The sequence below is a fragment of the Moschus berezovskii genome, chromosome 11 (genome assembly GCF_049115385.1).
Source record: "Moschus berezovskii isolate FMDL1 chromosome 11, NW_MosBer_1.0, whole genome shotgun sequence".
NCBI lineage: Eukaryota > Metazoa > Chordata > Mammalia > Artiodactyla > Moschidae > Moschus > Moschus berezovskii.
This window is the reverse complement of record NC_142470.1, coordinates 28,888,702-28,898,870: the sequence shown is the minus strand read 5'-3', so window position 1 is coordinate 28,898,870 and position 10,169 is coordinate 28,888,702. Positions and strand designations below refer to the sequence as shown.

Sequence of the window (10,169 nt, the reverse complement as noted above, 5' to 3'; positions counted from 1 at the left end):
CCTGGCATTACCATTCCCTGACTCTGTGACTTGCCTGAGGTCACCAGGAAGGGAACAGCAGCATCAGGGGTCATGGTCTCAAGGGCCCTGACTCCTTGTTCAGTGCTCATGTGACTGCTTCTACAGCTGCTTTCTTAAGACACTTCAGTGCCATCAGGCAAGGGGGCAGCCCACCCCTCTCCCCAGGCCCTGGACAGGAGGATGTGTCTAGGTCTAGAGCCAGAGAAGTGTTTCTCTGTGTGTGCCTTGGGTCCTGGGCCTTCTGTTCTGATATCCAAGGACAAAATCTCTGAAGGAGGTATGGGGTTGAGTGGGGAGAGAAGGATGGGGAGAAAGATGAGGTAGGGGGCTCATACCAAGTTTCAGCCAGGTCTGCCCAGACCAGCTCTGAGTAAATCCTGCAGCCACCACACAGGAAGCGGCTAATCGGGGGCAGACCCTGTCTCATTCAGAGGTCCAGGGCCCCTGTCTTGACACGGACCTGAGGCACCATTGGCAGGTGATGGATCTCTCCTGAGATTGTGTGGTTTCCAGGAAAGCATTCCAGAACCTGAAACCAGCTTCAAAGGAATGCGTCTCTGCTCACTCCCGCCCTGGCAGGGAACCAGCCTGGGGCACCTTATTCTTATTAGGGCTGGAGATGTCTTGGACACTAAGCTTGAAAAATGCACCAAGGATTCTGACACAGATGGGGAATGGTGTGGCTGTGCAGAAAACCCCATTGTTGGCAGCGCTAGACTTTCTCTGAAAGATCTTTGCAGCAAGTAATTTAACTCCTTTCTAGCTCACATTTTTCCAACTTTGAAATGGAAATGAGAAATTTCTTTGTCTTGAAACCTTCTTGTGCCTGGGAGGCTGGATGGGACAGAGGGCGAACTGAAGCTTCCATTACCTGCTGGAAGGGGCAAGGTGCCAAATACCGCAATCAAAGGTGAGAATCTCCAGGTAAGAACAAAGAAGAGAGTCCAAAGTGGGACTGAGGTGAGAATTAGGTTGGAGAATCTGGAAAGATCAGGTTGGAATAAGCAAATGGTAATGAACAGAAATGTGGACAGATTCCAAGGAGGACACCAATACCCCCTGCTCCTCCATGCCCTGCGAGTGTGTGTGATGGAAGGAGGGGGCACTGGGTCATTAAGGCAGCTGGGAAAGAGACAGGTTTAGCTTTAGTATCTATTTACTCTCATCTGAACCTGGATGTGAGGCTCCTGGGGGTGCCCCACCTTGTGATGACCAATCTTATGTAGCAACATGACCATAGCACCCAGAAACTAGGCACTCACTACGGCTGTGATGGTTCTTTTTTTTATTTTTTTTTAAGTTCCTATAATTTTTTCTTTTTTTTTAATTTATTTATTTTAATTGGAGGCTAATTACATTATTGCATTGGTTTTGCCATACATTGACATGAATCCTCCCCAGGTGTACATGTTCCCCATCTTGAACCTCCCTCCCACCTCCCTCCCCATCCCATCCCTCTGGTTCATCCCAGTGCACCAGCCCCAAGCATCCTGTATCATGCATCAAACGTGGACTGTCAATTCGTTTCACATATGATAATATACATGTTTCCATGCCATTCTTTTAGACACAATGAACATTTAAATCAGTAGATTCTGAGTAAAGCCGACTGCTCTCTCCATCATAGGCCTCACTCCAACATTCTTAAGAGGAAAAAAAATGGTTGATGTTTCCCCAAGAAAGGAATTGTGCTTCCAGACTGCTTACAGGTCAAGATTGCAAAGTCCACTCTTCCCTGGGTCTCAAGACTGTTGGCCAAGTCTTCAGATTTTGGACGTGCCAACCTGCATAATCATAGGAGACAATTCCTTAGGATAAACCTGCGTCTAAGTATCTATAGCTAAATCTAAGTTCTATATCTATCTATATATCAGAAGAGGGAGAATGGGAAGGAGTGATTGGGATGAAATCAGATTGGTGAGGAAGTGGTCTGAGAGCGGGTGATGAGCCCTGTGGCAGGCTCGCTTATCAGCACCTGGACCTCAACACACCTGGAAAATGCAGTCATCCCACCATGGTCCACTCCTTGCCTTCCTTTCCTCACTACACATTTTTCCCTGGTTGATCTCATCTGTCATCTCCCATCTTTTCAATCATGTCCTCTTCTTCAGTGATTCCCAGATCTTTGTCATTTATCACAGGCCCTGATCACTCTGCTGAGCCCTAAAACTGTATCCCCAACTCCTGCTGGACAACCCATCTCAGAGTACCATTGATACCTCACACTCAGCAAATATAATCTGAACTTTCCATTCCCACCTCGCCACCCTGAAAGAAACCCTGATACTCCTCTTGGTGAATGGCATTACCATCTACTCAGTTTCCCAAGCCACTAATTCGAGAGTCAAGGATAACTCCTTTCTGTACTTCCCCCACTCACCCGCCCAATAATCATGAACTCCTGCTGGTGTCACCTGTGAGGATATTCCCAGTGATAAACTTACTGTCCTAATTCAGCACTCATCTCTGGTCTAACTACTCAAACAGCCCCCAATCAGTTTCATTGGTCCCAGCCAAAATCTACCAGGAAGATGCCCCAAGTTGCCCCTTCATAGTTAGATTCTAAAAAGCAGCGTTTTCCCACTTCTCAGGGTTGATGATAATATGCTGGTATGAACATATCTGACTCAAGTGTGGCTACTTCCAAGGCATTTTCAGCCAGGCTCCAAACAACTTGTAGATGCATCATTCTTACATTCCTGGGTTTGCTTGGAGCCTTTGGTCAATCTTCCCACACCAATCTAGACAGCCTAGCCAGCATCTTCTTCCATTCAACTCTATCAGAGGGCCCTCCTGGGCACAAGAAGGGAGGCAGAGACAGGTTCCCCAGGTGACCTGGTTGGGCTTCAAGGCAAAACTGTAGTGTAATGTGCCCTTCTGGGTAAGCCAGCCTGAACCATCAGCACCTTGGAGAGCTCTGACCTCTGCTTGGGAGTGAACTGGACCAGAGTCCTGGATTCTTCTGGGAGTGGTAGCAGGGAAGGACAGGGTTGATGTTGTACATCTCATCAACCAGATACCCAGCCTAATGATTTCAGGAATCTGAAAAACACAAATGGCCCTTAGGTCAGTCCAGACTTGGGTTTTAGGGGCTCAGGTGGTCCGTGGGAGGCAGATGGTCATGATCCTGAGTCCTGGCCGTGCCAGTTTGATGCTGAAGACTAGTGCTCCCCAAGGTTCTGTGCTCAGACTGCACAGGATTCAGCAGCTTTCATCGTTTCATTTCAGGTTAATTGCCAATGAAAAGACAAGTCACCTTTGGGAGTTACCTCATCTTTCTGAGCTAACTGTCATTTGTTCTTTGTTAGTGGAGCCCGCCTCTTCTGCTCTCACTGTGGACTTTCCAGCATCCTCTGCCCCAGCACCAGAGGATGAACTGGGAGGCAAGGACTTCAGGGACATGAAGGCTTCAACTGACCTCTGGCTCAATGAAGCAGGGCCTTATGCATTTTGTGGAGGAGATATTGCCTCTGGTCGCAGGCTCAGGGAGCTCTGAGATCAATACACTAGGTTCATCTCCAGGGCTGCTCTTTGCTCCCATTTGACCAGAAGCCTCTAAGCCAAAACTAGACGGAAGGATGGAGCTCCATGTGAAGACACCTATGTCTGGGCAGTCACAAAAACTGCCTTTGCTCTTCAGAGTTAACACAACTGCTCCTCTACTCGCCTTTGTTCCCCTACTCACCTTGGCTCCCTCAACTCTAGCCCTGTGCTCTCTGTGTGATGACCCTCCTGAGCTCCTACTGCTGAGGCATCACAGCATCTGAGTTGCTGACAAGTGTTTCCCATTCTCCAGGGTCCCATCCAGTTTTCACAACAACTCAGAGATGCAGAGGGGCTTTTTTTGTCATCCCTGCTTACCAACAAGAAAACCATGGAGAGCATAGGTGACTTGTCTAGACACACAGGACTCTTGACTCCAGCTACATGCCCTTTATAATTTCTTAAACATCCAACAGACCAGGATCTCACCATAGTGTTGAGAAACCTGCAGCATGGGCTTTTCCACTCGTGAGAAAGCAAAATGAAAGAAAACTACTTTCTGAAGATTATGCTTATCTGCCCAAGGTCTGTCCAAGTCCATCTGTTCCTCAGTCTCTTCTTCAACCTGAGCACAAGCTAAGCACTGTCTCCAGAGCACAAACAAAAACCCAGTTCACTGGAAGCTTGTCAACAGCTTACTCTGAGATTCTTTAAGATTTCCTGGGGACATTCCCACCTCCTTACCCCTGAAGTTCAACCAAGGCTTCAAGAGAAAAAGCACTCCTTTTTAACAAAGACTCATAGGCAAATATTGTTGATCCCTGTCTATTCTGTTAAGCTTACCTTTAACTTTTCATATACAAAGCCTTTAGAAAGATTTGAATCCAACAGAGAGAGACACCTTCAGCTTTGCCTTCATCTCCAAATGCCTGAAAGACATGGCCATAAAGGGAAGATGTTCCCAATTAGCCTAGGAAATTATGTTGGAGGGGCTCATTCATCCACAGCTGTGATCAAACAGCAGCTGAAATGATGCATGTTTTGGTCTCAGTGCATAACATTCTCCTTTAAGTTTGATTGTGGTACATCACTCTGTTGCATCTTTAGCTGTATCTTTATCCATACAGGACCAGCTACAACTTAAGGCTCCATGGGTACCCCATACTGAAGACCAATAAGTTCAAATTCTTCACACTCTCTTCCTCCTTGGGTCCCTGCATCTGAGTCAAATATAACACCATTCAGAATGAGCAAAGGTGGTTTATAGGCACAGGTGCCTTTTTCTCTAACAAAGAAAAAAAAAACTCTGTTTTTATTTGATTACTTTTGAGGTCCAATTAGAATTTTGCATTGCATAACAGATGTGCTCTTGGAAGTATGAAGGTAAATCACTTTCTCTGTATGTGACTCAAATCCTATTTGTAATTTGCTCTTTAAGAAGCTCAGCCCTGAGCCTTTTTATGAAGAGAGGCTAAAGCTGAAGAATTAACCATCATTTTCATTAGTTAAGAATGAAATGGTAAGACCTAGGCTATCCTTGTTCCAAGCAGCAGAAAACAGCCTCGCCTCAAAGTCCCCCACAAGACTGGGTTTTTTTCTTCACCTGCTTTTTCCTGGGGCAAACAAGCCAGGCAGCCTAGTCCATCTGAGGATCTCAAACCCCCTCCCCTCACTTTATTTCCTCTCCTCTCTTCTCCATGATCTTGTCCTGGGATTCCAGCCTCTCTGAGCCCTCCTGCTTTCTATCGCTGAGAAATGACTGCTCTAAAGGCAGAGGCAATGCAGGTCACTCACCCCAATGTGACCATTAGACCCTTGTCTCCCTCGTCTGGGGTACCAGCATTCCTAAGCTCAACTCTAGGGGAGAAGCAGCTCCATCTCTGGGGAAAGGGTTTCAAGACTTCTTGGATGGGTAATGGAGAAAGAAGGCCGAGGACAGAGGGGTCTGATGGGGACCCATTAGCCTATTCTCCCTATGCTGCTGCTGCTGCTGCTAAGTCACTTCAGTCGTGTCCGACTCTGTGCGACCCCATGGACGGCAGCCCACCAGGCTCCGCCATCCCTGGGATTCTCCAGTCAAGAACACTGGAGTGGGTTGCCATTTCCTTCTCCAACATGTGAAAGTGAAAAGTGAAAGTGAAGTTGCTCAGTCTTGTCCGACTAGTAGCGACCCCATGGACTGTAGCCCACCAGGCTCCTCTGTCCATGGGATTTTCTAGGCAAGAGTACTGGAGTGGCTTGCCATTGCCTTCTCCGATTCTCCCTATAGGTTAGGACAAATCTCAGAAAGGGCTGCCTTAAGACAAAGGGGTCACCCCTAAAATGCTCCCTGGATTTGGATACTAAGCACCTGGCCAGGAAGAACCTGAGGTCAGGAGTGAGAAGAGACCGTAACAGCTGTGAAGAAGCATCCAACGCACTCCAGGGCAAGGCTTTTTCTTGCCTTCTAGGGTGAAGAGCGGGAGATTGGGGTTCCCTCTGTGACACTCACACTCGTAGCTCACTGGGGCAACGCCATCTGCAGCACGTGGGAGGCGCAGCGTGAGATCCGCCCCGCCAGGAAGAGCAGGAGTTGGGAAAGGAAGCTGACGGCTCTTGATACTCAACCCGAACACTTAGAAAATGACCCATCATCTTTGCCTTAAACTTTTCCATACGCTCAACATTATTAGAATTTCTTCTTAACTACACAAATCAGCCTTAGGATCCGGGGCAGCTGGATGACAAGATGTTCAGTTCCCCACCCTTTCCCTTGAGTTCTTATAATGGAAGTGCTTAGTTAACACAAATTACCAGCTTTGCTCTTTACTCTCCTGACAGATGAACAAACATAGCATCATCATTTCTATGCAGGCCGGCTGGCCAAATCCATTCCAATTATCTATCACCTGAGCAGAATTCTCCTGGTGAGACAGGAAGATGTGGAGGGGAGGTTTCTGGGTCATACTATTAATTCCAGTAAGCAGCCTGTTTCATGCTCCTCCCTGGAATATAAGAAGGCCTTGAATATAAATCAAACTAGAGAGTCAGGGTGTCTAACTTATTTAAAGACAAATATCCATCCATCTGTAGATGGACATCTCTAAGTTGCTTCCATGTCCTGGCTAGTATAAACAAATAATAACAAGGATACTCTTTTACTAATTCATATTAGGAAAGAAAGATAGAGAACATGATCGAAAAGTCCTGGGGGTGAGATGCAGGAGACCTAAGTTTTCACGTCAGCCCAGCACCCATTTTCATTTAGCTTTGACATGACCTTGTCACATTCCACTCTCAGTTTACACACGTGGGATTAAAACAGGGTGGATTCAATCAGCAATTTCCTATCACACATTTTCAGCCCTAAGGACTCCAGAAGTTACTTTATTTCAAAAATTTATATTTATAAATATTTTTAGTCATTGATGAAAGTGTGACATTAAAAACAAGAAGGGTGGCCACTTTTCACACCATGCAGACTGACAATAACTCATGTGGCCAAGTTCATTCAGTTTTGTGGCCACTTCAAATCAGAGCTCTCCCACCACCTGTCGGATTAACTGAAGGACATGGAGACTGCAACTTACAAAACTTAAAAATGGCAATCATTTGAATCAACCTGTCACTGTGAATCAGGATTTCCTCCACACGGTGAAAACAAAATAAGATACATACACGAGGACTTACCTGGCAGCTCAGTGGTAAAGAATCTGCCTGCCAATGTAGGAGTTTGATTTCTGGTCCAGGAAGGTCCCACATGCTGAGGAGTAGCTAAGCCTGAGCACCGCAACTACTGAGTCAGCACTCAAGGGCCCAGGAATCATGGCTGCTGAGCCTGTGCACCTAGAGCCCATGCTCAGCAACAAAAGAAGCCACTGCAATGAGAAGCCTGTACAATGCAACTAGAGAAAAGCCCAAGCAGCAATGAAAACCTGGAACAGCCAATAAATGAATAAGTAAAATTATATTTAAAAAAATACATAAGTGAACCGATTCTCAAAGTGAAACACAGGAAAGATCACCATAAGGCTTTAATTTCTAATTTTTGCATTGATCAGCACAGTCTCATTGTGCTTTGTTAAAAACTTGAAATTATATGATAAATACATTTGTCAATGTTTCTACTGTGATTTAATCAATTAATAAATATTAATATATTCAAAAATAATGCTTTGACTGTTTGTGTAGCTTCAAGTTCCATATAAAATTTCATTTCAAAAAATGGTTCCAGTCCTTTACAAATTTTGAAAACCACTGGACTAATTATCTCTAATTTTCCTTCCAGCAAGAGGATACTTTATGCAAATCCTTCTCTGGGGAAAGGAGAATTGTATGACTTCAGGAAGTTTCTGGCTTAATCAGAACCTTCCTAAGAAAAACAAACAAACAAACTTGATTCCCAAGTCTACAAATCACCCTAAAGAGCTCGGATCTTTCTCCAGAGGGAAGGAGTCCTGCAGAAGCACGTTGTCCATTACCGGGCAAGAGTCAGATTCTACCCCATGGATCTCATGTTCCACTTGCAGAGACTTGCCTGCAGATGGCTGACCTTGGGAGAGAATGAGGTTGGGGAGTGAGAAGGAGCCTCAACCCCTCTGAGCACCTGCTCCTTGCTGGCTCAGTAGCTGGCATGACACTCGTCACTTGATCTCTTCTATTTATTGTTTCTCAAAACTCTGCAATCTTTTCCCTTCATCCAGATGAGAAAACCGAGATGGATATCCAGGCAGTGAATGACAGAAGCAGGACTCAGAATTCACCACTCCCACCCTAAAACAAGCTCCCAGTGGGTGGTGAAGAGTACTGCCAGCTCCCAGTGTGGGCTTCCAGAGGCAGGACCACAGCATCCACACAGACCGTGCCAGTGAGAGGAAGGCTGCAAAGAGGAGCTGGCACTGGAGCTGAATTTTGAAGGATGAGGAGAAATGCTCCAGGCAGCAAAGAAAGCAAAACATTCCCAAGCAGAGACAGTGTGAGAAGAACACAGAGAGAAAAGTTTCAGGGGAATGACATTTCTGGTGGCAGAGCAGGAATGAGAGGGCTGGGGTGGGAACACAGGGATGGAGCAGGCAGGTGACACCACCCTGCCCTCCCAGTTCCAAATACCACCACCCTGGCCCAGGACCCCAGCTGCCAGCAATTCAGGCTCCCTCTATGCCTTTATACCCGCTCCTCCATTTACCTGGCAATCTCTTCCTAGCCAACTTTTGCCTGGGGAAGTCTTTCCTGGTCTTTCAGAATTCTGCCAAATCCCGCCCATGTAATATGAAGCCATTCCTGATGCTCTCAACCAAATGTAATCTCTCTTGCCTGTGAACACCCAGAATTCTTTGATTTGTTCACTCTAAGGCCTCAATGGCTGAACACGCAAGACACATCTTCTGTGAAAGATGCTGAAATGGAGGGTGGGCATCAGCCTCAGTAACAGCTCTGTGTTGACTTTGCGTTTCAGCAGGGCCATCCTCCACCCCCGCCCCTGCCCTGTAGCTCCAGACACTGGAATCCCTGCCCTCAGAGCTGTGATGCTGGATATCACATGGGTAGACTGTGTATCATCAGGACACTTGTTGTCCCTGAGGTTGAGGCCCTAGCATCTAGGAGGTGCCTGGGCAGTATCTGTTGAAGCCAACTGAACTCAAGCCTCAGTGAGAGCTTCTCCCAGTTCTATCTCATGCAGATATATTATATATCTTTTCAAGTAACACATATAACCATATTAATAACTTGCAGAAAATATTGTCATCTGCATATCAAATGTAAAGTTCATTTTTTTCACATTTCTCCCAGGGGAAAAAAAAAAGCATTTTCATTGCTGCCTCTGTTTCCAGACCATTATCCATAGGTTTCAATCTTCATTCAAGAACCAGCTCAGACCATACAGAAGAGCCACCCAAGCCACCCCACACACACCTGTGGCCTCCTAGCCTGTGATTCCCTCATTCCCTCCCCCACACCACCCAGCCTCTGAGCACCCACCCTCGTGAGAAACCTGCAGGCTGGAGGGCTGTCCTAGACCTCTTCACCCAGATAGATTCACTCTTGCAGGCCTACGGTCCTGCTTGAGCACCGCCGGCAAAGTAACTTCACAGATCGCCACGGCGTGGCAGAGAACTAGGTGCCCGGGAAGTGCTTGAGAAAGAGATTCATTCTCCGAGCTCTATTTCCTGTGTAAATAAGTAGCTGGAAACCCAGAACTCTCTGCCACTGGGCCCCGGCGGGGGTGGGGGGGGCGGGGGAGGGAAGCATTCAGAGCAACCCTCCAAAAACAAAGCCTGGCCTTGGTAGCTGGCTCGGCGTGCACGGAACATCAAATGGCCGGACATGAAAGGGCTGAGGAGGATGCTAGCTGGAGAGGCACTTAGCCTGAAAAACCTGAAACCATCCCCTTGACTGAGGGCCGCTAACCACAGCCTCCGTGAATGATTAATGACTATGGCCAGTGCTTATTGCAAACAGGCATGTGACAGCAGAGCCACTACCCTCCCACAGGACCTGCCCGCGTGATCGATGAGCCACAGAGGGGTGCAGAGGGGCTGCAGGGGGAAGGATCCGGCTCAGGCTGCAGCCACCAGGCAGCACCCATCCTTGGGGAGAACTGGAGACAGTCCAGTTCTGGGTGGCCGGCTGACCTCACGTGCAACACATAAACCGGCCAGCACTGAGAAGCTACCTGGGCGAAGGAA

The 10,169-nt window shown here is 47.1% G+C and overlaps 1 long non-coding RNA gene across 4 annotated transcripts; it reads right to left on the bottom strand.

Moving 5' to 3' along the window:
- Positions 1 to 1,482: 1,482 nt before the first annotated feature.
- LOC148776107 (uncharacterized) lies at positions 1,483 to 9,633 on the bottom strand. Of its 4 annotated transcripts, none has more exons than XR_016038536.1 (6): positions 9,463 to 9,633; positions 7,174 to 8,035; positions 6,298 to 6,488; positions 4,348 to 4,724; positions 2,717 to 3,063; positions 1,483 to 1,805 (listed from the first exon to the last, which is right to left on the bottom strand). It is a non-coding gene; the product is annotated as an uncharacterized LOC148776107 (long non-coding RNA). The 4 variants fall into 4 exon arrangements; XR_016038537.1 differs by having other exon boundaries at positions 2,944 to 3,063; XR_016038539.1 differs by having other exon boundaries at positions 4,348 to 4,433.
- Positions 9,634 to 10,169: the final 536 nt, after the last annotated feature.